Here is a 26,669-nt window from a genome sequence, read left to right as displayed (position 1 = left end):
ACCTGCAGGCAGAGCGACAGGTCCCGCTCAGCTGCTGCGCCCGCCCCGAGCCTCGCGTGGCTCTGGCAGGACACGGGGCAGGGACCTGGTGGCACTGAGCGGGGGCAGGCCCCGAGGAGCCCGAGCACCTGAAGCCTTCCCTGGCTGCTGCTGTCTCCGTTCCCAGCCACCCTCCAAGGTTTTTGCCACCCCAGCAGCGGGGATGAGCCTGGCAGGAACACGGCGGGTGCGCAGCCCTCCCCAAAGCCCCCGCCTGTGGGGTGGGCAGCTGCTGCCCTGCTAGCATCTGTGGGCTCTCCGTGTGGCCCACAAGGGTCCGGCTGCCCCTCGCTGCTGCCCCCAGCTCACCCCCCTCGGGGAGGAGCAGCCCCTCGGGCTCCATCTGAGCGGAGCTGCAGAGGGTGAGCGCAAGCTGCGATGCCATCTGCTGCCCTCGCTGGCAAACGTCCCCAGGCCTTGGGTCCCCAAACGACGATCTGCAGAGGAGAGGAGAGCAGCTGTCCCCTTGGTGTGAGGCTGGCAGCATCCTGGGGCTGCTGCTCCTGCACAGAGCCCAGCACCGAGGGCTGGGATTCCCTTTCCCCATGTAGGAGGGAAACTTCCAGGAGTGGGTCTGGCTCTGGGGTCACTGCAGGAGGCTGGCACGGGGCTGCTCTGTTTGCTGGGGAATTTCTGGTGCCCGATCTCGCTGGGGGTACCCAGGCCCCAGAAACTGGGCAGTGCATGCTGCCTGCCTGCTGCAGCAGCCTGCGAATGGAGGGCAAGAGCTGCGGGCCCCTCGGCACGAGGGGGTGATGCTCACAGGTCCCCTCAGAGCCCTGGGGGTGCTGCAGGTCCAGGGCAGTTCGGCTGAGAGAGGAGCGGTCCTGGGGATGTGTCCCCCCGAGGATGGGACGGGTGGCACAGGGACGGCAGGACAGACGTGTGCAGGAGAAGGGAGAACCCAGGGCCGTGCGTCCCTGCTGCTGGCGGGGTCCCTGCAGGAAAAGTTCGCGAGCGTTCATCACGGGCAACGGGAAGTTTTTGTACGTGCTGATTAACTGCCTCCCTCTGATGTGACATGGCAAGATAAAATATGAGCAACTGCATTCTTTGACTTAAAACTTAATTAAAACTATATATCAAAAACGTAAGACCCCAGGCTTAATAAAACCTGATAAAATTATACTAATACACTTCAATTTCAATCCAAGGCTCCCTGATGGAAGAGCATGAGAGGCTGAACCCATAACTAGATTAGAAACACCTCCTATGCAATATTTATGGTGCTGTCCTGCTTGAGATGCATGGCCTCCGAGGAAGGCCCTGGCACTGATGAAGAGGAGGTGTCAGCACAGCTTACATGTAAATAGGAGTGAGGGCAGCTCTGCGAGCCGACAGCAGCCACCGCCTGCTGCAGGCGGGGGGAGGCACAGGGGGGCCGGGGCTGCCTGGTGCCAGGCTTCGTGCTCTGGGCAGGGGTGGCCGTGGTGGATCGTGCCCCAGACCTGCTGGGAAGGTCTCGGCAGGTGCTGGTCCTGCTGTGTTTCTGCAGAAGCCCTCGTGGTTGATGTCCCCCAGCACGAGCAGTGCCTGGGAACGCAGCTGGGACCTGTCCGCTGGGTCTGCCCCGAGCACATGGGGATGCTGCGGGGCTCCAGCTCGAACCCTTCGAGTCTCTTCTCCTTCCCTCAGCCTCCATTTCACGTGGTGGTGGCCGCTGCTCTCCTTGCCTGGCAGCGCTCCCAGCGATGGATTTCTCCTCTCGCTACTTGGCTGCCTGGTTTCTGCGGGGGGTCAGAGCGGGGTCCTGCAAGGGCTGCACATGGTTCCCAGGAGCATCTCTCCTGGTGCTGCTGACGTCCTTACAGGTAGAAGCAGCTGGGGCTGGGGATTTTCAGCCCTCCCTTGCTGAGTGCCTGCCACATTAGAGACAGGAGCAGAGCTCAGGGAGGGAGAGAGGGATGCTGCCTCCCCCACCCTGCCCGGTTGTGCCTGGGGAACCACTCGTTGCCCTGAGCCGTGCCCGTGCCACGTCCCTGCTGCAGCGCCTGCCTTCGGCGCTGGTGGTCCACCAGCCGCTTGTCAGGGCTCAGGGAGGGGTGGTGAGCTCCCGCTGCTTACTGGAGGGATGGTGGGTTTTGCCTGCAGGCTCTTGACAGCTGCTGATAGCTGTTTGCTGGTTCGCCTTTACGGGGTGATTTATTGAGTGAGATGCTGCATGTTGGATTATAGGCTTAGAGCCAGAGCCTTGCGATTAGGAGCTGAGTGGGGAAAATGAGCCTGGTAGTTCTTTTTGCAGGAGTGTGACCGTCCTGGTGCATGGTGCTGTCTGGGGGGTGACCCATGGGGTTGGTGCTGGTGGTGCCCGTCTGCCCCCTCCGCTCCAGGCAAGGGCACCCGGTCCCCAGAGCGGTCACCCCGGGCAGGTTCCCTCTGGCACTGGCCCTGGGAGCATCCCTGCTTTTGTGGTGCTCACTGAGCCTTTCCCTGCTTTCCCAGCATCCCAAAATTTCACTTCTGGGCTGAGATCTCCCAGGTTAGTGTCTGCAGGGGGGTTGTGCCTGAGGCTGGTGGATATAGGGCAGAACTGGTGTGACCTGAGGGCACGGGCAGGATGGGCTCAGCAAGTCCTGCTCTTGTCCTGCTCTCAGCAGTATCCATGTGCCTGGGGCCAGGGGCAAAGTGACCTGTCCTCACTGCGCTCCTGGGCGCCAAGCCTTCATCACCCTTCGTTTGGGGGGGACTGGGGCTGTCGGAGGGGATGTGGCCGGGCACCGTGCGCTCTGCGCAGCTCAGACGTCTGCAGTGCCACCTCGCACCGGCGGTGTGGGAAGAGGCTTCGTTAGACTGCTAATGTGAAGCATAAATCGTGGTGGAGACAGGGTAGGTCAGAGGAGGGAGGCAGGATCAGTAAAGCATTACGGTCAATGAGATGCTGTCCTCAGAGGAGAGCGCAGGGGCTGGTGGCGAGGTGCAGGGGGAGCGCACAGCCCTGCGCTGCCCGGGGCCGCTCCTGTGGGCATGGAGCTGCTGCCCCTGCTGGCCCCAGTGCTGTGGGTGGGCTCCGGCATCCCCACCTGCCCCATGGGCCATGGCACTCTGCTCTCCCTGCTCCCCCTCTGCCCCGTGCAGTGGCCTTTGGGGCCAAGACCACTTGGGGCCGTGTCTGTGTGAAGCCTGGTGCGGTGCGCTCTTGGCATCCATGGCAAATGGTAGCTGGTGGTTTGCACAGAGGAATTGCTGCTGCCGTTGGTTTCTTTGGTTGTACCAAAATCCGTTGCAGCAGCACAGTGCTGGCTTGGCAGAGGCTGATGTCCAGCCCCCACCCAAGTGGGATTCTGGGCATGGAGGGGGCAGGGGGGACCCCAGGCAGCAGGGACATTGGAGCGGGGGCTGCATCGTGCACCCAGGGTAGCTGTGGGGTTGGCGGTGCTGCTGTACTGTCCCAGCCTTGCCATGGCCAGCAGGGCCATGGGGGACGGGTGAGCGTGGCTCTGACCCAGGGCTGTGGGGGCACAGCACCCCCCAGCACACGGGGACCAGGAGCTGGGAGCAGGCAGAGCGCAGGGGGGAGCTGGGTGCCTGCTGCCCCTGCCCGTGTCCGTGCGCACCCCGCGTCTCCTCGCAGGTTGTGCCGGGCTCTGTTCTCCCTCGCCCTGGCTCCCCCAGCCTCAGGCAGGGACTGCAGCGCATGGTGCTCCGTGGAGCTGTATTTTCAGAGACTGCGGGGGATGTCGTGTGTGTAAAATTAGCACTGCCTTGTTAGTCCTTTTCAGGCTAATTCGGAGTGAAATGCTTTAGCAGCGGTGGGCTGATTCTATCAGGAGAACAAGAACTAATTAAATTCACTCTGACCATCAAGCAGTAAATTATTTATACCCAGACAGATGCAATCTAATCTGTAGCATCCAACCCAACTGAACTTGCATCCTACTTGATTCGGGGGTGAGGGGGCAGATTAAATGCGCAAAAGGGCAAAGGGAGAGTGGAAGGCGAGGTGGAGCCGTGCAGGAGGGAGAGCAAAGGAGAGCAAAGCAGAGCTCATTGCCTTCCCTCCAGCTGCTGGTGGGCAGCGCTGCACCTGGCTGAGGTGGGGAAGGGGGGGATCCTCCTCCTCCTCCCCCGGGATGGAGGCCGAGCAGCCGCTCGGTGCCATCGTGCCTGTTGGCAGCAGGCAGGTTCGGCACGCTCCGCTTGGAGCAGGCGTGAGCTGTTCTGATCTCCTTTAAGATTTTTTTTTTTTGGTTATCTGACCCCAGTGTCTGATTAGATCATTCCTGCATCTCGGTGGTAACATGAGCTTTGGCTGCTTAAAAGCTGCAGTTCGCTCTAATTACTATTGAGCCGACATACCTCTCCTTCTCCCGAATCGAAAGGAAAGAGAGAAATCATTTGCTAATCCTTTTGGGGGTTGTAAAGGGTTCCAGCAACCTAGGAAACTGCTTGAGTTGGGGCTGGTTAAAATATCGTGTTAAAAATGCTCGGGCTATTGCTTCTATTAGAGGGACAGGACTCTTTGGAAGCAGCCGGGGGGTGCGTTGTGCTGCTGGTCTTTGCCTTCCTGGGGAAAGAGATCTTGATCCAACGCGCACAGGTTGGGAGGGAAGGAGGGAGGACGGCGTGAATCTGGGGAGCTGCCAGTCGAGGCATTGAGCTGGGCTGGGGGCGTTTCACCAGTGGGAACCCAGTGCCGTGGTGCTGGGCACTGCGTGGTGCCCAGTCCTGGTTCCTGCAGCTGCCCGGGGTCTCCCTGGGGTTGGGGGCAGTGAGGTGTGCTCAGGCACTGCTCCAGCAGCGGCTCCCCTGGGGGTGATTTGGGGCTCCTGCTGTGTTTTTTGAGGTCTTGAAGGTAAACCAGCTGTTAACCAGCCTGTGCCCCTCTGCAGGCCAACTGCCTTGGCTCTCCTGTGCAGAGGGCTGGAGCTGAGCCTTCTTCCGAGCTGCTTGGTAATTCTTGGCAGTAGCAGGAAGCACGGTCAGGCTTCAGAGCTTGTGGCTCGTTTGCATGCAGCGTTCGGTAGCTCTTAAACTGATACTTTCCACAACAAATTTATTTTTTCTATAATATTCGAGGCAAAGGCACAGACAAAAGGCTACGACAACACTGAACAGCACAAACTCCATTATCAGGCAAGAGCTGCGCGGAGCGCACAGGGAGAGCATTCCTCTTCCTCTCCAGCTGTGCTGCGTTTTGGGACAGTTGAGCCCAAATGGTGTTTGCATTTGTACTGGCGATTAATCTCTGCAGCAGGGGAGGGAACTCCTATTATGAATCAGGCTCATAACTCTCAGCACACATATTTCCAAAGCCCCGTTGAACTATTAATCCTCCCAGCTCCCTGGGGCAGGGAGGATGGAGAGGGAAATGTCACCTTGTGGCAGGAGAGCTGTGATACGCAGCCAAGTCCGCCAGCTCCTTCTTGGAGATGTCTCCTGGTCTCCAGATCACTCCGGTGGACCATGTGGCCTCGCAATTGATTTAAAAAGGAAAAAAAAAAAAAAAAGAAAAAAAAAAGAAAAAGGCAACTGCTTAGCTCTGGTTTTGCTGCTGCTGAGAGGACAGATTTGCCTGCTGGCAGCTATCTGCCATTAAATGGATGAGCTATTCAAGTGTGGGTTATGGATTTAGGATCAGCCTGCCTGTGCTGGAGAAGATGCACAATGCTGAGCCCAGATGGATGTGTGGTCCGGGCCGGGGGGAGCTGACGTGCTCTTTTCGGCAGCGGCAGGAGGTGGGGAGCAGGGGCAGGGGCAGGGGCAGAGCCGTGAGGAGGGCGCAGAGCCCCTGCATCTCCCCCATCCCTGGGTGCCGGGGGCCTGGCTGGGTCCCCCCGGCGAGCTGCACATGCGGCTTCACGAGGCGAGGACACGCTGCAGCCTCCAAGGAGCAGGGAGGTTGGAAAAGTAGCGTGAAAAGCAAGCCCGGGTTTCAGCTTGCGGCCGAATTGGATAATAGGAGGTTGATTAAACAGGCTGCACTTGGAGGAGGGAATTAAGAATTTCCCTCTGGGCTCGGTGAAATTGGTTGGAAGGGAATACGGGCTGCGCGCACGAGGCAGCCGGCTGGAAGAGCTGGGCTTTGAAGTGTCAGCCGACAGGGACGGCGCCGCTTGATCCCTGTGACCGCCGTGCTGTGCCGTGACAGCCGCGCCGTGCCACGCTGCCTGCAGCCCCAGGGGGCTCCCGGAGAGCCCCTCGGGCAGGCACTCGCCCCCTCGCAGCCCGCCAGCCCACCGGTGCCCGGCCTCCTGCCACGCTCCTGCCCCCATCTGCACCTCCTGTGCGTGTGAAGGGAATTGTGCCCTCCTCGACCCTGCCCCGTGTCCTCAGAGGTTGCCACCGGACTGCGTCTGGGTTTTGGGGAAAGGGGGAAAGGAGCCGGATTGCTCCGTGCATGCACAAGCCATGGAGAACTGGAGCTGTTGCTTGCCTGGGCTCCGCTTCGATTGGTTTTGCTGTGTTGGGGCACCCAGGGGAAATGGGTTCTTCCTGGGAGGGTTGGCAGCGCGGGGGCTCCTCTCCCAGGGAGGGTGGGCGCCGCTCAGCGCGCTGCCCGGGGTGCCGAGGGGCTCCTCGGGGCAGGCATCCGCGCTGGCTCGGGAGCAGCCGTGCTGAGCCCTGGGGAGCGGCGAATTAATCAGCAGGAGAAAATATTTGAATAGCTTCAAGAGAAAGAAGCGGAGTAATTCCCGTTCTTCTTTCAGCAGGAAGAGGCTCTCGCTGTGCCCCTCTGCCACAGCCAGCTGGGTGTGAGTTCTGCGTTCATCCCTGGGGTGCTGCGGCCCCCTGTGCCCCTTGGGGGCTTCCATGCACCGAGCCCCGCTCTTCCCACTGCCCGGGGCTGCCTCTGCTCCCCATGGCACCGGTGGGCAGCTGGGTGCTGCACCGCTCCCCCCAGCCCCTGCCAACCTCATCCGTGTCTGCCGTGCTGTAGGCATGGCCCTTGCTTTTCTTGAATGTTTCCGTGACCGCAGCAACTTCCAAATTGCAAATATCGCTTTTCCAGCCCCAAAGCTGCCACCGAAATCCCCAGCTGCTGGCAGCTCCTGGCACGTGCACCCAGCTCCGCCGCCTGCGGGTGGAGGCCGGGCGCAGGACGCGGCGCGGCCCTGTTGTGCAGCAGCAGCGCAGCTCAAAAAGCACAAGCATTTCAAATTTTTTATTTTTTATTTTTATTTTCCATTTTTGACATTGTTCCTCAACCCCTCTATCGCACTTCTTGTTAAGCTGTTAAATCACTCCATTTATTTAGTACGAGCATTGCTGAGAGCTCATTTTTATCTTGGTGAAAACCAGACTTGCTCATGGGCACATAATGAAATTGTATAAATATACCCTTAGCTGGGAATCTAATTTATTTTTCCTGTTCATTATGGGGTAGAAGGCCATTATGAGATGTATAACTTTTTTTTCCCCAGTGCTGGAATTGAAAGGCTGGTGCGGGCTCTTTTCATACTGATGATTTCGTCCTGATTCAATTTAAAGCTGGTTAGAGCTCAAATACTGTAGCATAATTGACAAAGATCAGTGTGGGTTGTAATGCTAATGTCTTGTCTGCGGCTTCGGCAGCGCTGGGCGAAGGCAGCTTGGGTTGGGAGCCACTTCCAGCCGGGGGCCGGGCGCCGTGGGGCCGGCGAGGAGCGGGGCCGGGCGCGCGGACAGGCGGCACCCATGGGTGCCCTTGGCTGGGCACACAGTCAGGAGCCCGGGCAGCCCCGGGGCGTCAGGATGTGAGTCTGTCCATTTGTCCATCAGCGCGATTGATTTTTGACTGTATTGATATTGCTATAAAGTCATGTTTATAGAGCTATAATTAAGCGGGGCCATTTAGCAGGCAGTGTTAAGTGCTAAGCAGATTTATGGAACGGTTCAGCCTTCTGCGGTGTTATATTTCACCATGAAGTACACCAGGTTTTTATGTGTGCTGCGATTGTATTCGTTTGACAGTGATTAGTATAATGGGGGTTTCCGGGGTCGTATTGCCAAGCTAAGGAAACAGCAATTACGGCCCCGCTGCAGTATCAACTTAATTGCATCCATTTGCAAGCGACATGAGCCCGGGTGCGCGGAGCAGCTGGCGGGGCGAGCCGGTGGTGGCAGGGAGGGGGCCACGGCCAGAGCCCGTCCAGCCCCAGCCCACCAAATCCCACATGGCTCCGGGGGCCCTGTGAGATGAGCGAGACCCCGGTGGCAGCAGCCCCTTCGTGGGGCTGGGGGTGGGATGCTCTGAGGGCAGCCCCCCGCCCGCAGAGGGGCCGGAGCAGAGCAGGGAGTTGTCCGATTTTGCGGTGCAGACGGAGAGGTGGCGGTGCCAGGAGGTGGGCATCCCGGCATTTTGATTGACCGGAGCTTTCTGCCTCTGATTGCAGGCTTTCCGCCCGGTTTGCCTGGATTTTAATGAAGCCTTGTGTAACGGTGATGCCAGAGGAGTGATAAATGCAGCCCTTTGCCCACCAGGACCGTAGGCTCCCTGTCCTGCTCTTTGCGTTGGGGATGATGTTGGCTTGCTTTGCTGGTGGGGCTGAGCAGGAGGATTGCTGAATGCCAGGAGGCACATTTGCCCCAAAAGCCCGTCCGGCTGTGGTCCAGCTCTCAGCACGCTGGAGGCGGTTGTGATGGGCTCCTGGATGCGCTCGGCTGCAGTGAGCCGTGGCTCTGAGATGCCTGCTCTGGAGGTGAGGAGCCTTGTGGGGGCGTGGGAGGTCTCCCCCAGGTGCTCTGTCCCTCTCCGATACGGGTCTTCCTTCAGAGTGCCCCACAAAATCAGCTCTCCATCTCCCAGAGTCGCTGCTGTGGCCAAGCAGGAATCTCTGTGAGCTGCCCGGGGCAGCCCCAGACGTGGGCACCCTGCTGTGCTGTGGGTTAATTCCCTGCAGGGTTTGCTCCCTGCGGCTGCGCTTTGCCCATGTGCGCTCCCGTGGCTTCACCTGGCCCCGCTGGTGCTGAGCAGCGTGCGGCACACGGGGCTGGGGGTGTCCGGGTGGTCCCGCACCCCTCTGCACCTAGGGGCTGTGGGCCCCGGAGCCCAGCAGGTGAATCCCCCTGAGCAGCACGGGTGAGGGAGAGGGAGCAGATCAGAGAGTGAAAGTGTCACCGGTGAATTTGCAGCGGTGCAATTAGTGCTAACCTTGGCATGCACTTGTCAGCCTTCTCTTTGAACTCTCTCCCTCTCTGGCTTTCCGGAGATCTGGAGATTTACCGGCTCGGTCTTTCAGCATCCTGACAAGTGGCAGCGAGGTTTTGCTGAGCGGTTAACAGCAGGAACCTGGAGATGGTTGCGAAGGAGCCTTCCTTCCCTGAGCATCAGAGCAAACCTCCGTGTGCTGCTGTGGGCAGGTCCCAGCCGCCGGCCGGGTTGGGGAGCACCTGGGGGTGCTGGTGGCCGCGCTGGGCAGGAGCCCTGCACGCCGACCCACCGGTGGGCTGTGTGGTGTTGGGGCTCAGCGTGTGACTGGGGGCTTCATGCAGCAGCTGGGGACAGGGGCTCTTCCCAGGGGGAGGCCTGGGAGCAGCAGAGCATCAAGTGAGAGGCGTGGGGATGTTCCAGCACGAGTGCAGGCACCCCATCTCCCTTCACAAGTCGGGAGCGGGTTGTGAAAGGGCAGCCTTCCTCACTCCTGCCCTTGCTGCACGCACTTTCCCAATTCACTGCAGGAATCAGATGGGCTTTTGCCGACTAAGAGGTGTTAAATGGCTCTAAATACTCTTCACGCTGCAATATCTCCACCACAGCGTTTAATTGAGTGCCACAGAAATGCCTATAAATAAATGTAAATGCCTATGCCAGTACCCTCCTACAGCATCTCCAGAGCTCGCAAGAAAGCAGATGAGTGCCTTGTGCTCAGGATCCCCGCTCCTGCCCTTTTTCTCCTTTCCCCCCCGAGAGCAGGGATCCGGCCCCGTGGCAGCCCTCCCCGTGCCAGCTCGGGGTCCTGCAGGGCTGGTGGCCGCGGCTGCTCCCCAAACCCACTGGAGCTGGATTGCTCTGCGGGCAGGCAGAAGGCCTGCCATGAAATAGGGACATCAGCACGGGCAGTTACACATCAAGGGCTTGCCTGTGCTCGGGGCTGCTCATATTCTTCTCTTGTTTTGCCCTGACTCCTGATGGAGAAAGGGGAAAGCTTTCCTGTACGGGACCCCAGGTTTTTGTGCCATTGCCCCGGTGCGCACGCCTCGGGGCATGCAGGCAGACCCTGTGGGTCTGGAGCAGCCCTGTCCCGGGCACTCCAAGCTCCCATCCCGTCCCACGGGGCAGCGTGTCCCTCGGGATGGGGCTGGGAGCTGCTGACAGGCGGCTGTGCTGCTCCTTCAGCCCCGGGCACGGGGCCGTGCAGGGCCTGGCAGGCGCGCAGCCCGGGCGCCGCATCCATCTGCGTGCGGGAGTTCGCCAGCAGCAGCGAGAAACAAATCCGAGGGTAGGAAATCAGACAGCAGAAGGAAGGGAATGGAGCATTTCATGGCTGTTTGTGCTGCTCTTGCATCTGTATTCGTGTCCAGATTCCTTTGTGATTGGAGATTCTTATATACTAAAATAGACGGATTTCCCATCAGACTGCCTTAAATCTCTGGCATATCAGACTTTGAGTCCAAACAGACAAAATGTGCGTGTTATGTTTTATCTATTGCAAAAGGTACTTTTTAGTTGCTGGTGTGCAGTGCTGCCTCCTGAGAAGCGCTGCTGAATTCTTTCCACGTTTTCCTTCCTGGAGCCTTTATTACAGAGAACAAACAGGCTGAAGAACGGGGAGCGGGGCGCAGCCGGGTGCTCCTCGCGCACTGCACGGCCCTGGCTTGGCCACTTCGTGCTGTGGGGTGCCCCGTGGTGCAGACCCCACTGTGCCCGTGGGCAGGGGCTGTCCCCATGGGCACCCCACTGCGTGCCCGGGTGGGTGCAGGCAGGGCTGCGGGGTGCTGCTGCGCTGGGGACCGGCCGGAGCCTCTGGTGGCAAGGGGCTGAGGATGCTCAGCCAACTGCCATCCCTAAATAGGATCCTCAGACTCGTCATTTGACTGCCTCTTCAGCGCTGATGAGCCACTCTGATGTTACTATTTAAAATCCTAATTGCTTTAATCAGCTCGCCTTTAGGCCTGTGTGCAGCTCGGGAGTCCAGCAGGCTGAGAGCTCTCCTGCTCCCCTTCCGCCCGCCCGCTGCGGGGTGGCCCCGGCCCCGCTCTCCAGGCCCAGGTGCGCCCTCGGCGGGGACCCAGCGCTCGGCGGCGGGCGGGGGGTGCTGCGGGTCTGCGGCCGGGGGGGGTCAAAGGGGTGCAAAGGGGAGCTGCTGGTGCCCTGGGATGAGAGATGCCAAAGCTGTAATGAGCTGGGAACTCCCTGTGTCCCCTCTGGCAGCTCCCTGCGCTCACCTTTATCGCCGCTAATTACTCCCCAGGGTCAGAATTCGCCTTTTCTGGCTGGCAGGGGCTGAGGGCAAGCCCCGGTCCTGCTCCCCGTGCAGCAGGAGGGATCCCTCCCAGCCCGGGCTGCAGCTTTGCCTTTGCAGCTTCTCGCCCCTGCAGTGACATGGGGGCTGGAGAGGCGGGTGGGAGATGAAAACCCCAAACCTGCAGGCGCAGCACTGCTGCAGGCAGCCCCCTCTCTGCCTTGGTTCCCCCATTGCAGCTCCGCTTCCACCCCTGCGCTCGCAGGGTGCTCCCAGGGGCTTCCCCTTTCCAGGGCAGGGGGCTGGGTTTGTCCCTTGCTGGGGGCACGGGGGGCAGCGGGGTGATGCACGGGGCTGGCGGGCGCTCGGTGCTGGCAGGCAGGGAGGAAATGAGCAGGAAGGCGCCCGCTGCGGCCAGCGGATCCGAGCTCCCTGCCTGGATCACGAGCTCTGCGGCAGCTCCTCCTCTCCTGCCAGGCCTGGCAGCCTGGAAGGTGTTTGGGGAGGGACGGTGCTGGCAGCACGGGCGCGAGCACCAGCTCCTGGGGACAGGCTGTCCTCTCCTTCTGTTGCGTTGTGGCACGGCTGCTCCGGGGCGCAGCGTCCAGCCTGCAGCCCCTTTTCCATCACCAAGCCTCTGTCCTGCTGAGCCCACGAGTGCAGGGCTGCTGCAGCCTCCAGAGGTGTTCCCCTGGGACAGCTGGCCACAGGAGCTGACCCCCACCTTCCCTCGATGCTGGAGCAGCATCAGCCTTCCCTCCCTGGCATCTCCTCGCTTTCACAGGGCCGTGCTCCCCGCCAGTGCCCCGGGCACATCCCGAAACCCGTGGAGCTGCTGCCGCTCCTTCGACAGGGCAAGGGGAGCTGCAGCTGGAGGCCAAGAGCAGGGGGCTCTTGGGGGCTGCAGAGGCCTTGAAGGGCCCCTCTCGTGGAGGGGAGCCTGGGGAGCTGCCCCCAGGACTTGTCCCCACCTGGCTGTTTGTGTGCCGAGCGTCACCTGCATGGCACCAGCTCGCTGCACGCAGCGGCACGGCACGGCCAGCCCCTGGGGCACAGCTCAGTGCCCAAAATGTGGTGTGCTGGCAAAGCGATGCCTGGGAGGGAGCTGCTGCTGCAGGGCTGCTGCATTTGTCCCAGGCGGGGTTTGCAGGCAGAGCAGTGTCCCCCGGGGCACCCGGTGCTTCCCTGGCTCCGCAGCCCTGCTCGCTGCCCTGGTGTCCTGGGGGTGCCCGCATGCTCCACGTGCACCCGCAGCCTCGAGCCACACGGTCCCAAAGTGTCTCTGGACGCACAGAAAGCCTCAGACAGTGGATTTCACAACTTAAAGCAGACTTCCTGGGGAGCGAGGACATCTCTGCATTTATTCAAGGACATCCCTTCTCAATTAAATCCCGGCATGGACTAAACAAATGGGCTGCTGAGATCAAAGTTTTTTTTTTTTTTTTCATTTTTTTTTTTTAAATCATTGAAAAGATGCATTGAAAGGAGAGTGGTGTGGGTTTTGTTTCCATTAGCCTGGTAGGGAGGAGAAACTTCCATTAAATTCACATAAAGGCGTTTGCCTATGTTAATGCGGAAGCAAAGTGTTGGTAAATATTGTTTGTGGGGTAATGGCCTGGGCACGCTGCGGGTGCTGCTGGTGCTGCTGCTCCTGTGCAGGATTCTCGCTGTGAGACGAGTGGGATCCGGCCCCGCAGCACGTTGTGGGGTCCTGCCTTTGTGACCCCCTTTTTGGCTCCTCTGGGAGCATCCCTGGCACCAGGACGCCTGTGCTGAGGTCCCTGGGGCGCAGGGAGGATGAGGAGCAGCAGGATGTCAGCTGTCCCCCCTTGGGCACATCCCTCGTGGTGGGGATGGCAGCTGAGGACCCCCCGGCTGGCGGCGTGTTGGGGATGGAGACCACGAGCCCACCCCCCCAGGGCTCCCCCAGGATTGATGGTGCTGTTAAAGCGTCAGGCTGGCCTGGAGCCGGACCCATTGCAGGTGAAGATTTATGGAGGAATCTGGGAATCTGCCTCGGTGAAGGTTTTATCACAGCTTTTAAACAGCCAAGAGGGTGCTGGGGGGCAGCAGCACCATGGCACTGCCATGCGGGGGGGGCTCCTCTCGCAGCCCCAGCTGATGATGGGGATCACTCCTGGGGACCCCCTGGTGAGGGGGGCAGTGCCAGGACCCCCCTGAGCTGGGTGGGCACGCAGTGCTCGGGGGGCATCCAAGCACACGCAGAAAGGGGCTGGAACGCTTCTGGCCAGCCTCTGGGGCTGGCGGGGTCACCTCTGGGGGTGTCCCCATCGGCTGCAGCCCCTGGCACCGTGCTGTGCTCCTGCGGCTGCAGCCTGAGCTCTGCTTTGGGGTGTTTTGCTGCGTTTTCGTGAGCGTTGCCGAGCGTGAGGAGCGGTTTGGTTGCGTGCCTTCCTGGGGGCTGCCGCCCTGTCCCCCCCCATGCAGGGTCCCCGCAGCCGCCCCCACAGGCCTGAGCTCCTCCTGCTCCTTCTTTCAAGGATCCGTCTGTGCAGAAATTGATCCCCTTTGCCACCAGCCCTGTCTCCTTTTTCCTTTTAAATGGTGTCACTCTTAAATTTCCTGGCCTCTCTAATAGATTTTTATATAATCACTACAGTGCACTTTTAAAGAGCGATAGATCACGTTCATTGCTTTTCCCCGTGATTAATTTCCCATAATAGTCCTCTGTAACACCAAGGCAAAGAGAGGAGAGAGAAGAAAACCCCCACATTATCCACTTTGTGCTCAGAGTATAAATGAATTAGATTTAATTTTTGTTTAATTGTTTCCATAGCTCAGCCTCTGCTAACTTTGCAGGATAATTTATTTTGCAGTCTGGGGGAAAAGAAGGGAAGAAAGTCTCCGCAGCCGAGCGGTCTGCCTGTGGATAGTGTTTAATTACAGCTGATAGTCTTATCTGCTTGTAATTATTGGAGTCTCGTCGGGCTCTCTCCTGCTGGCGCTCCCCTTTGCACTCCCCAGGTCGATCCCTGGAGCGCCGCGGGCACGCAGCGAGGGGCCTGGGGTGCTTCGGGGAAGGGAGAGGTCTGGAGGTGGGGACACATCCAGAAAGTGCCTGGTGCCCACCGAGGAGCTGTTTTGGGGTGCCAGGGGTGGCGCTGGCCCCTGGCCATGTCCCCGGGCCGGACTCAGCACCCGGGGCAGGAGGAAGCAGGAGGGAGGTGAGGAGCTGGTGGGGGGCGAGGGGCGCACACCCACGGGGCCGGGAGCAGGCAGGGATTTGTGTCCTGGGGCAAGCTGTAGCCAGGGTGCAGGGAGGCTACTCCCACTGCTTTATTATGATCGTTGTTCCTATTATTAATTAATTATTATTATTAATTTGCGTAGCTTGGGAAGGGGAATGCTTCATGGCAAAGCAGCGAGCTTTCTGCACTGCTGGAGCTTGTGGCTTCCTGGGCATTGCATCCCCCTCAGCCTGGGCACAGCAGCTCCCGCAGCCCCCCCCAGCGCTGCTGTGCTGCTCCCCCTGCCCCCCCTGTCCCCCCTTGACCCCACATCAGCCCCGTCCCATCCTGCCCGGGGTGAGCGTGGGAAGAGCAGCGGGGACGGAGCCACCGCACGTCCTCGGAGCCGAGCTCGCCCATTAATCACTGCCTGTGGGGGCATCGGGCCCCTGCTTAAAATGCATTGGCAGTGCCGAGGTGAGAGCAGGAGCTCGAGAGAGCCTCTGTTAATCTGCTCCCTCGGAGACGGGCTACCTTCGGCCTGTTAATCAGTTGCAGTAATTACAATCCCAACTTTACATGCAGAATGTTAATTAATGCACGGCTGCAGGGGCCGGCACCAGGCGCCGGGTGCCCGGGGTGCAGGGGGTGGCCGTGGCATTAACGCCTCCAGCTGGGGCAGGAGCTGCATTTCCCGGACGGTGGCTGCTGGGCTTGCTGCTCTGGGACCACAGCTTGTGTTTTAATTTGCTTTGCTGGCGTGGATGGCAAGATTTGGTGTGGAAATTGGGTAATGCGCTTGGAGCTCCCCACCCTGCTGCCTGCCCCTGGGGGCATAACGCTGGGCGCAGGATCTGGCTGTGGCCTTGCGGGTGCTGAGCGCTGTGGGGTGGTGGCAGCCCTGGGGGTGACTGGGGGGGGCTGCTGCTGGCTCACCCCCAGCTCGGAGCTGGGGCCGTTTGTGCCGAGCCACGAGCACTGCTCTGGGTGCAGGACTTGGCATTTTTCCCTCGCTGGACTTCGTGGGGCTGCTCCTGGCCCCTTCTTCCCACGTTCAAAGGTCTGAGCAGCAGCTCTGCTGCAATACCTGGGCTTGGGGGGGGACGGATCCGTGCTCTCCATCCTGCTCTGGGAACCCCACACTGGTGCCACCATTGGGCAGGGCGTTCACATCCATGCTGAGAGCTGCAAAATGCCAGAGCGTGGAGCCGCGGGTGCTGGTGGCCCCATGGCCAGCTCCTGCTCGGCACAGACCCTGCTGGGACACCCCGAGGAGCTCCAGGTGCTGTTTCCAGCTCTCCGTGCTGGCAGCAATGTGCCTGGTGTCTCAGGGGGCTGCGGTGCCGGGGCTTTGCAGGGGATTGTGCGAGTCCCTGCGCTGAGCCCCGCAGCGCACGGGGGATGCTCTTGGATCATCCCCGCGGCGTGCTGGGGTCTCGTTAGGTGCAAATGTTGGGCAGCAGGGGAAGGGCAGGGAGAGCCCTGCTGCCGGCACACGGGGTGCGGATCCCCTGCTGCTGGCGGGGCAGGCATTAAAACCCCGGTCAGGCCTGGCCGGGAGCGGCACTGCCCGGGCTCATTGCTGCGAGCAGCTGAAGGAGAGCAGAGCAGAGGCGTGAGCTGAGAGGAATGACAAAGAGGGGGAAGGAGAGGAAGAAGCCCTGGAGGAGGAGGAGGAGGGAGGCTGGGTGAGTGCCGCATGCAGCACGGGGGGCTCCAGCTGCCAGAGCTTGTCCCCAGTCCCCGAGCAGGGACCCGACGTCCCCGTGGGTGTCCTGCTGGTCCCCAGCGCCCGGTCCCCTGGCTGCCCTCTCCCCGTCGGTGCGTGGGGCTGGCGGGCTCCTTTCTTGCCTTACTTTTGTTTTCAGTGCAGAGAGGTGGAGTTGCCCGGCCGCTCCAATCTTTCACTGTCGACTTTTCCCATGAGGTTTTAAACAGGTTCACTAAAGCTCTTCTGTCTCTGCGTCCACGCTGGTCATAAATCTGGGGCTTGTCTCTCCAGGCGCTGGGCTGTTGCCAGTCTTCAGAGGATCTGACTTCTCTGAATGAGGAACGCTTCTTCTGGCATTTCTGGCTCCCTCCCTTCACTGACGGTGCTGGGGGGGGCTGGGGGGGGCCTCGTGCACTGCGGCAGCCGCCCAAGACGCAGGGCTGGGAGCTGTGTGGCTGAGGGGGCCGCCGAGGTGCGGAGCTCAGCGCGGCAGCGTTTGGGTGAACCCCGGGGGCATCGCTTCATCACGCCACCCGTCCCAGAGCCTGGGCAGCATGAACACCTCCCGGAGGTAGGAGAAGCTCCTGCTCCCCGAGCAGAGAGCCCTGATGCGGGCTGGCTGCCTTCCCCAAAGCCATGGACTGGGCACCAGCCCTGGCGATGTGCCGGGGTTTGGGCACCGGCCGGCGTTTTGTGGGTGCTGCTGGCGTGCGTTGAGCTGGGCGCACGCAGAGCTCGAGGGGGTGCACAGCTGGCAGGGGCACTGGAAGCTGGGGTAGAGGAGGAGCGCTGGTGGTCAGCGTTGCTCCCAGAGGTGTGTTGTGCGTTGCTTCTCCAGGGTTTGGCAGCAAGGACGGCTCACTGAGACGTCCCCAGCTGCCACAGGCCAGGGACAGAGCCCGAGCGGAGCTGGCGCTTGGAGCCTCTCTGAGCCTGGCCACGGGGTGGCCAGGGGTCACGAGTGCTCCTCAAGTCAGAATTACAAATTTCCCTCATTTCCTGGCACCGAGCCCCACGGGGTTTCCAGAGGGCTGATCACGGGGAAGCTGTCATTTCCGTCCTTAAAATGTGAGTGGTGAGTGGCAGATGGTGAAGGAAAGAGTTTAAGATCTAATAATGACTGGAGGAGAGGGAAGGAGCTGATGAACACGTCCCCAAATAGCTGAGGTGTCACCTTGAGAGACCGGTGTGGGGCCGCAGCCCAGGAAGGGCAGCTCTCCGTGGGGCTCCCGCTCGGGCTCCATCTCTGCTCTGCTCCGAGGGGAGCCCGGGTGCGCTCTGCAGCTGCAGATCTCAGAAGGGCACGAGCACCAGAGCTGGCTTTCCAAGTTTATCCACCGTTCTTCGGATACCTCCTGACGAGCTGCCTGGCACATTGGCTGTTTGAGGGAGCCTGGCTGCAAGAGGCCGCTGTGAGGACCGCTGCCGCCTGCTCCTGCAGATCTCCTGGTGCCTCTGCCCGACCCGTGCCAGCCCCGGGAACAGCCCCTCTCCTCCCGTCCTGGAGCTCCCTGGATCTGCCCCGTGGTCTCTGTCCCCCGTCACTCCTCAGGTACCGTTCTGCAGCCGTGTTTCGGTCACGGGGCAGGTGGAGGTTGCGGTGCTGGTCCCCGAGCTTCTGCTGACAAGGATCCCGCTTCAGGATACCTTCATCCTTCCGTGCTAGAAAGTGCTGGCACTTCTCCACGCAGCCATTCCTGCTGGCACAGCACCAGCTGGAGCACCGGGAGACAACAACGGAGGCTTCCTCCGTGCGCTCCCCAGCTGCTGCCCGGGTCCCTCTCGCGGGTTGGGGAAGCCGCCTGCCTGCCGTCGGTGTTGGGGCCAGCTCGGCGTGCTGAGCTCGTGGGCAGAGGGGCTGCGGGTGCACCTTGGCTTCCCGAAACTCCCCGCCTTGGGGATGGAGCCAGCTTGTAGGGCCCCGCAGCACCCATCAGACTTCAGTTCCGTGCGCTGCTACCCCAGCACCTACCCCGGTGCCCTGTGCCTTAGCACCTCCGCAGGCGCTGCTCCATGAAAGTGGCCTCCAGCGCCTGCCGGGGTGAGTGGGGGTTTGCTTCCATGGCCCGTGCTGTGCTGGGCCCCTTTCTGGGCAAAATCCTTGAGATCACATCAGGTAATTGCCCTGGCAGTAAGATGGGGTTGCGGGCTGCGGGTACCAGCTGCCAGGAAAGCCGAGCACCCTCCTGCCCGCCTGGAGATGGATGCCAGAGCCCAGGCACTGATCGGCTCCCGCAGGAGCTGAGCGCGAGGTGTTTGTCCCGCGGCCACCCCCGTGTGCCTTGCTCCTGGCCTCCAGCCCCCCACCCATGGGACCAGCCCCACTGGGGCCAGGGCTTTGCGGGGATGGGACGGGGTCCCAGCAGAGCTGGAGGCGCAGTGTGGCAGAGCACAGCCTCAGCACTCGGTCCCTTTCTGCAGCAGGACCAGATGCTTTCTGCCGCACTTCGAGGTTTTTTCCATCTTGTTCATTTTAGGGATTAATTGGAGTGTTTCTTCTCCCTCCCTCCCTCCTTCTCCCCCGTTACATACAGCTGCACATGGATTTTAGGGTCACGCTTGTTTACGCCAGTTATATTTACATTAATGGGTGTTTGTTTGTGGAAGAACAGCAGAAATCCCATAAAAACAAATGTTCCTTGCATCCCACAACTGCCACCGCTGCCCAGGGAGGTGGAGGCTCCGGGCAGGGTGCCCCAGGACATCCCCACGCGCCAGCAGAGCGCACTGCCGTGGGCACGAGCAGCTGCTGTGGGTATGGGCAGCTTCCAGGCGCTGCGGTACCAGCCGTGGGACTCCTCTGCTGCACGCAGGGACCTGCTAGGGGCAGGTTGCTTTTGGCACCCCGGTCACGGTCCTCGGCTGTGCCCGGTGGCCCCGGTGCAGCCGCTCCCCGGGGAGCAGCCTCTGCCACGAACAGCAGCTGCCGAGCCGCTGCCTGGGGCGGCCGGGGGATTTGCTGGGTTTTACGAGGAGGTTGGGGTGGGGGAGAGCGTTTAAGAAGAAGAAAAAGAAAGGGGAGGGAGGAAGCGTAATTATTTTTTCAAATGGCTCTCAGCTGCTGGGTGCCTTTAAAGTTCCCTTTGTATTACTGCGGGTCAGGCTGGGCACAGCCTGGCCTGGAGCGGTGCGGCGCCGGCCGCCTTTGTCGGCATGTCTGCGGTCGCGGCTATTAGCCGGGCTGCGGAGCCCCAGCGCCTCAGATCTTCTGTGCGGCTGGTGAGAGAAATAAGCAGAGCTGCCTTATCACGCTCATTTAACTGGTTAATACATCTTCAGAGCAAATAATGCAGTCTGTGGGTGAATTGCTTAACCAACCTCATTACTATTGTGCATTTAGCAGCTTGGAGGAAGATAATACCTTTCAGGTTTGACCCAATTTTAGTTTTTGTTGTCATAACCATGGAAAATCGACCTTCAGAGACCCTCAGCAGTGAGCCTGAATAGGAAGTGATTTACAGCAAAAGTGCTGTGCAGAATACTTAATGCACTTGTGCAGAAAAACAGACTGCAACGCTCCTCTTGGCACCCGTGTCCCCCCGCAGCAGGTGCTGCCCGCGCTCGCACCCCCCTGGCCCCGGCTCCTGGGCTCACGCTGCCCACACCAGGTCCCTGCGGGATGGGGTCTGGGGTCCGTGGCCGTGGCAGTTCCCCTCCTGCACAACGCCGTGCCTCCCTCCCTGCAGGCACTGCTCTGGAGGCCGCTGCAGGGAGCTGCGCCCCTGGGTGCCCGCAGGCTGCTCGCGGGGCCGCCCGCTGCGGTGGTGTGGGACCCCCGAGATTACCAGGCTGTCAGAGGGGCAGGGGGCACCTCCAGGGTTCTTCTTGGGCTTGGAGGGAGCCGTGCCGCAGTCCTTGGGGTGCCCAGCCCCGATGGGGCAGCAGGAGCCCCAAAGCCCTGCCCGTGCCCCGTGTTCATTGTGCTGGAGGTGGGGAGCATCCCCAGTGCCCGCTGCGCTCCCACCGAGCGCTGGGGAGCACAGGACCAGGCAGGGAGTGATGTTCCTAATCGTGAAATTCAAATGAAAATCGCAAGAGAACTGTAAAGCTGTGAAACATGGGATGCGTTGTGCGTTGTGCAGCATGCAGTTTCGGCTGGCCGGGGGTGGTGGGCAGATCCCTCCGTGCCCCCCTCCCCAGGCACTTTCCGAGGCTGTTTTCTCCATCCTTTTGTTCAAGATGGTTTCTCCTTCCACTCCTCGCCTGTCTTTTGCTTCTTTCCCGGCTCTTTCATCTAATAGAAATGCACCTTCAGTACGGCGGAGATCTTTACTAAATTAGGCTGTGATAACTCCCTGTTCTCTGGAGTTGGGCTAGAAAATGCAAATGCCACAAGCGGGGCGCATCCTGCTCCCCGAGCGCCTCGCGTTGCCTCCCCGCTCCGCTCCTTAATGAGCACTTTCCTTCCGGCTTACTCAGCCTTTGCCTGCTCGCAGCCTTTTCAGGACTTTTCGAGCGCCGCGTTGCACATCGTGAGCAGCATGCACCGAGCGTGCACCTTTTGGAACTCGTTATCTCAGCCTCGCCAGCCGTGCCTCCCGCGCACCCGGTGCCGCATGCTGATGGCCCGGCCGGGGCTCGGCCGCTCCTCGCCCCCCTGCAGCCCCGGCCCCGCTGCCCCCAGGGGGTTTTGTGCGAGTGCCCCTGGCCCGGTTCGTGCCGTGGGGTGCGGGGACAGCCCTGCCATGGAGAGGTGCTCCTCTCCCTCCTCTCCCCAGGAGGTGGCTGGGGGCACCGAGCGGGCAGCTAATATTAGATGGCTTTAATTCTGCTGCTTTGCAGCGAAAGGAGAAGCTGCTCCCTCAGCGTAAGAGTTCAAACTCTTTAGCCTTCCTCTGTGTCACCTTTACGGCCATGGATACCTCCAGGTGTGACGTAAGTGAGACTCGGGGAAAAACATCTTCTGTTCAGCATCAAAATCCTATTACCAAACGCTGTGTTCTGCTGCACAGATAGCAGGCTCGGCACAGATAAGTGGGAAATAGCTCCTGATCTCGCTTGGCGCAGGCAGCTGTATCTTGGGCTGCACAGGCTCAGAGTGCTGCTTCAGTGCATTTTCTGCTGAAAGAGTCCCCGCTCTCCCCTGCCGCTGGAACAAAGGGAGAAATAACTGCTCGGATTTGCCTTTACAGCCTCCTCACAGCTCTCCCCCTCTAGCCCAAAAGGACATTTCTGCATCACTCCGCTGCTGCAGTGAAACCCAGATCACAAATCTTGTTCCTCTCGCCCTCCTCTCTGAACCCGCTGCTGGAAGCGCTGGGCTGCAGGGGCGGGTGTTTGGCTCACTAAGATGGGTTGGATGGGCTGGGACAGGGACAGGGACAGGGACAGGGACAGGGACAGGGACAGGGACAGGGGCACAGCAGCCTCCTGGCAGTGCCCCTGCGGTGAGAGGCAGCAGCGGGGGCTCCAGCTCCCAAAACGGAGCAGATGCAGCAGCGGCAGGGCTGGCCTTGGGATTGCAGACACCGCTGGCAGCGCCCGCTCTCGCTCCATCTCCTCCCTAGGAGGCTTTGATAAAACCTCTCAGCCTTGCAGGGGTTGCTTTGTAGATGTAATCGCGGTGGTTTATTGTCTAGCAGGAGCTCAGCGGCACACAGGGAGGGATGCACCCCAGGGATCGGCAGTCCGCTTCCCGTCTCCCGTGTCTGCACGCCCCTCTGGGGGCTGCGCTGGCTTCCCCGACTGTGGGGGAGACGTTGCAGACGCGGGGCTTGCTGCTGGATGGGGCCGCCTGCTCGCTGGGCTCCCCGCACCCACACGGCATCGGCGGGGAACGTGCCAGCCCCATCCCCGCATGCATGTGGGTTTGCTTTTGGGAACAAGGTGCTGAAAAAGTAGCACCGGTTCATCTTGGTTTGGGTTTTTTCCCCTCTGTTTTTAGTGTCCTAAATTCATTGCACGTAGCCATAGACTCATCGAGTATCCGGAGCTGTAAGGGACCCAAAAGGATCACCGAGTCCAGCTCCTGGGGGCTGCAGGGGGGGAAGGTGCTGGGGGAGCGAAGCCGGGGCTCAGGCTGTGGTCCTGCAGGGATTGCTGGGTGAAGCTTTTGCCCCGCATCGTGTAGCAGATCGGAGGCGATGATCTCAGCCATCTCAGCTCTTTGGATTCACAAAATTCAGCTGGTTCAGCTGCGTTAACAGGGACCTGCAGGAGGGGATTGCTGCGGGGCCAGAGCCCAGGGACAGCCCTGAGTGGGCGGCCGAAACGTGCCACGCTCACAGGGCCTCTGCCCAGGCTGGTGTCCCGGGGCTGCTGGGCTCTCCGCTGCGTTTTTGGGGACCTGGGTGCAGGTGCTGGGCTTGGTGGTGGTGCCCATCCCGGCCACCAGTGCCGGCTGCTCGCTGCTGGGTGGCACAAAGGCGGCTCTGGGGGGATGCCGGTGAGCGGGGCTGCGCGCGCTCGGCTCTGCCGGGTGTCCCTGCTGCAGCCACCCCCTGCCGTGCGTCCCCTCGCCCACCAGGGAGCAGTTCCCTGGTGGTTCCCGGGAGCTGTGTCAGGTGGGAGAGGAGAGGAGACGTGCGGGTGATTAAAAAAGCCCTCTCAGGAACCCGGCCGGCTGAATCCCCGCTTAACCCTGCGCTCTGCTTCGGTTTCTGGTAACAAAAATAATCAAAGAGGAGCGGAGCTGCAAGAGAAGCTTAATTTAAGGGAGAACAGCAAATGGGTTTCTGTGCAGGGTGGATTAGGAAATTGGGCTGTGACAGATTGACTTCAGAGGTGACTGTGATGGAGGGGGCTGGGGAGGGGCTTTGAAGCGTGCAGTTGTGTTGAGCTGCGCTCGCTGCTACGCGTGCTAATCAGGAGCAGGGCCTAATGAGCAGGAATAATTGGGTGGAAGGGGAATTCCAGCAGATTTGGGAAGGCTGGGGAGTTCCTGTGCTATTCACAGGTCCTCTCCTCTCTGGGGGTTTCTGCGCTCTCGCAGGCGCAGTGCTCGGTGCCCGTTCCAGACTGCGTGGCTCACGGCTTTCTGCAGCGATGGGGCCCCCCCGGGACCGTGCCGGGAGCTGGAGGCACCCTGAGCGCAGTGTTTGGGGACCCACTACCCATCTCCTTCCCTGGTGTGGCTGCGTGGCAGCCTCTTGCTGGCTCTCCTGCCCCTTCCCCGGGTTACAGCAGGCTCTGCAGGACGGGGCGGCCGTGCTGCTGCTCCCCGGGGAGTGGTGGCCCCATCCGGCACCGCGCTGCCCCGCTCCTGGGATCTTGCTCAGATGGGTGCCTGGGGTGCTGAGGGAGCTTCGCACAGCCCCGGCCAGCACCCTGTCCTGGCAGAGCAGAGCTGGGATGGCTGCAGATGCTGCCCCAGGCGCTCCGTGCTCCCTCCGCTCCCCCGAGTTTGGCTGATCAGAAGGCAGCGGGGTTATTCGCGCGCCGTGCCACCGTGGGCACTCTTTTTCTTTTCCCTCCTCTCCTTGCTTTTTAATGAGCCAACCTTGGAGGACCTTGAGAGACGCTCCTGCAGCTTTTCAGTGACTTATCTGCCGGCCTCTGCCCCCTATTCCGCCGAGGGGATAAATCTCTGCTCGCGGCGCGGAGCTGAGCGCCGAGCCCGTCCCGCCGCGCGCCGCAGGCTCCATAACTCACGGCGGGGGCGGGGGGGGCTGCCTGGCGGAGGTCGCGGGGTGGACGTCGAACACTCAGCGCCGAGATTGATGGCATTCCCCGCCTGGAGCAGGAAAAAAAAAGTCCCATTACAACAGGGGACAAGCTGGTAAATTATCTTCCGTTCAACCTGGGTCGGGGAAAAACAAACCGGAGTGGCTGGGAGCGAGGCAGGAGCACGGGCTGCCCCCGAGGAGGGCCCGGGTGGGCTGGGGGTGTTTTACACCTTCAGGAAAAGCCTCTGCCTCTCCTCGCCTCCGTCCTGCGTGCTGCATCCTGCTTACAGCATCCGTGTCAGTGCAGAGACCAAGAGGTGGTCCCGGGGGGGGACCCCTGAGCCCTGAGTGGGGGCTGCGCCATGCACACCCCGCAGCCAGGGCAGGACCCGGTGCCCCCTCCGGGGCTCTGCTCAGCTCTGCCCAGTGTGGGTTGGGGTGGACAGGGCTGGTGCTGCTGGCCACGTTGTGCCTGCGGGCAGCGAGGGCAAACTCCAAAGCTCCATGAGAAAATTGTGCTGTGGGAGCGGGACAGGTTGGGCGCAAGTCCCTGCGCACTCGGCCGCTCAGCAGCAGCGAGCTGTGCCGCGGCCCCCTCCCTTACTGGTAGTGATGCTTGCGTGGGGACAGGACTGGAGACTCTCCCTCTGTCTTTCAGGCTGAGAAGCCTCTGCTGTGAGACCCCGACAGCTCTTCCCGACAGCTCGGAGAGGCAAACGCCAGCGTGAGCTCTCGCCTGCGCCCCGCAGCACCAGGCACCTCCTGTCGCCGCCCAGGTACGTCTGTGCCACCCAGCAGCCCGGGCTGGGGGAGCGTGGGGGCTGCTTGAGGCCAAGCTCCTGCTTCCCAAAGGCCGTGCCTGGTGTCTCAGCTCGTACATAAATCCACCGAGTGCTTGGCACCAGTGCCAGGTAAAGATCGTGTGCCCCCTGCCTTCACGCACGTGCCCGAGGTCCAAGCTCCTGTGAAACAACCTGGAGAACGGGAGCATCGCAGGGAGGAGGTGTAAGGAGGAGGGCAGGAGGGATGTCCAGCTCCCTGCTGCCCACCCTGGGCAATCTCCTGGCGATTCCCTCCAGGCACAAAGCTCCTGGAGTGCTCAGGACCCCGGTGCTCCCCTGTTCAGCTCCACCACAGCCTGGCCATGCTCAGGACACGGTGCCCAGCAGGGATCATGCTGCCAGCCCCCCGCAGCCATCTGCCTGGTTTCCAATGGTTTAGTTTGAACCTGGCCCCATCAGTTCAAGGGACACGAAATAAAAGCCACCTCCTGCTGACATCAGCCCGTGCTGGGAGTTTGCACAGAGTCTTAATGAGTAGCTAAAAAGCAAGGTACAGGCAGCGTGACCCCCTCCAGCCATGCCACTGTCCCCGTTTCTTCCCAGTGCCCTGAGCCCTGAGGGCACGGTGCCTCGGGGGGGTTGTGGCAGCGCTGCCACGGCCACACTTTTGGCCCGATGGTGGGGACAGGGACGGGGCATTGCTTGGGGATGGGAAATTGCTTGGGGACAGGGCATTGCCTGGGGACAGGGCATTGCGTGGGACACAGCACGGTGCCCGGCGGCTGCGTGCACCCCAGCGGGGGTGCCGGGGGAGACACTGCAGCCCCAGCACCCCTCCGGCCGAGCCCTGCCTCAGGCTCTGCTCCCTGAGCGCGGCTCCTGTGCTCCTCCATCCATCCCACGTGTGTGCTCTGACACCGCCAAGGAGCGAGGTTTGAGAATCTTCGTCCCTCCGCTGGGGGCAGAGGTTGTCCTGAGAGAAGGATTAAAGAGGAGCCTTCCCTCTCTGAAGAGGCTGTGCAGCTGTATTTCCCCAGCCGCATTAATCAGCTTGAAGGCAGAGCAGAGGAAGCCGAGCTCTGCGCGTATCACCTTGAAGCTTTTTTTTTTTTTTTTTTTTTTGTCTTTTAGAAAACTTTGGGTGGATGTTATTGCTCATGAAAGCGAGGGTCTGATCATGCTGGGTAGGAGCAGGCGTAGTGTGGGCTGGCGCTATTATGCAAGCTTCCCACATGCAGCTCTGGCAGCGCACGCCGTTCCAGAACAACAGCCCGCGCCCAGGGCTGCCGGAGCGCACGGCCCCCCGCTGCCCACGTCGCTCCTGCACGGGGCGAGCCCCCGGCCACCGCTGTGCCCTGCGGGGTGGAGGTGGCCGGGTCAGGGGCGCACGGGCTCAGGCTTGCTCCTGCCAAAAGCAGGGGGCTGAGTGCCCCCAGCTGCCCTGGGGGCTGCCCCACTGCGCCGTGCCGCACGGCAGCCGGCACGCTGCGTCAGCTGTGCCTGGAGCACCCGGTGTCCTGCAGGGTGCTGTGGTGTGCTGGGCAGGGGGCTGGGGGCCGTGCTGCTTGTCGGCAGGGGATTTGCAATCAGCCGCAAGCCAAACCCCAATGGCTGGTTTTGTTCCAGGGATTGTTTGCCTGGTGTCGAGCAACCTGGGGTGATTCACGCATCGCTGCTCTCAGGGCTGTGGCACCAGCGATGTCCCCGCCATCTGCTGTCACTGGGGAGCTGTGTGGCTTCCCCAGCCTCGGTAAAGACGCTCAGTGCTTGTCCTAGGGTACCCACGGATGTGTCTGCACAGCAAAAATGGGTTCCCTTTTCCAGCCAGCAATCCAACAGAGCTTAGCTTCGCCTCTGGCTTAGCGAAGTGAAGCCAAACCCCAAGTGGGAGCACGTGCAGCAGGTGGGGCGGTCACCCTGGGGGGGAAATGTCAGTGCCATGGGAACACGGCTCCAGCCTGGCTGTAGGGACCGGGCACCCTGGGACAGACGTGGGCTCGCCTGTGCTGGGGCACTGAGCCTGT

General features: G+C 61.1%; 1 protein-coding gene across 15 annotated transcripts in view; it reads left to right on the top strand.

The window, feature by feature from the left end:
- The window catches only part of RBFOX3 (RNA binding fox-1 homolog 3), a 164,405-nt gene that overhangs the window by 50,139 nt on the left and 87,597 nt on the right, over positions 1-26,669 (top strand). For 13 of the 15 annotated variants that reach the window (XM_072025771.1, XM_038165466.2, XM_072025772.1 and 10 more), the window contains exon 2: positions 24,522-24,639. The gene's annotated coding sequence lies outside the window, so the exon portion shown is untranslated. Of the gene's footprint in view, positions 1-16,675; positions 16,831-17,320; positions 17,812-24,521; positions 24,640-26,669 lie in introns of those variants that run through there. The other 2 variants (XM_072025766.1, XM_038165461.2) reach the window with 2 other exon arrangements.

The sequence above is a fragment of the Anas platyrhynchos genome, chromosome 19 (assembly GCF_047663525.1).
Source record: "Anas platyrhynchos isolate ZD024472 breed Pekin duck chromosome 19, IASCAAS_PekinDuck_T2T, whole genome shotgun sequence".
Lineage (NCBI taxonomy): Eukaryota > Metazoa > Chordata > Aves > Anseriformes > Anatidae > Anas > Anas platyrhynchos.
Note: the sequence above shows the minus strand (reverse complement) of the source record. Positions and strands in the feature narration are given on the sequence as shown.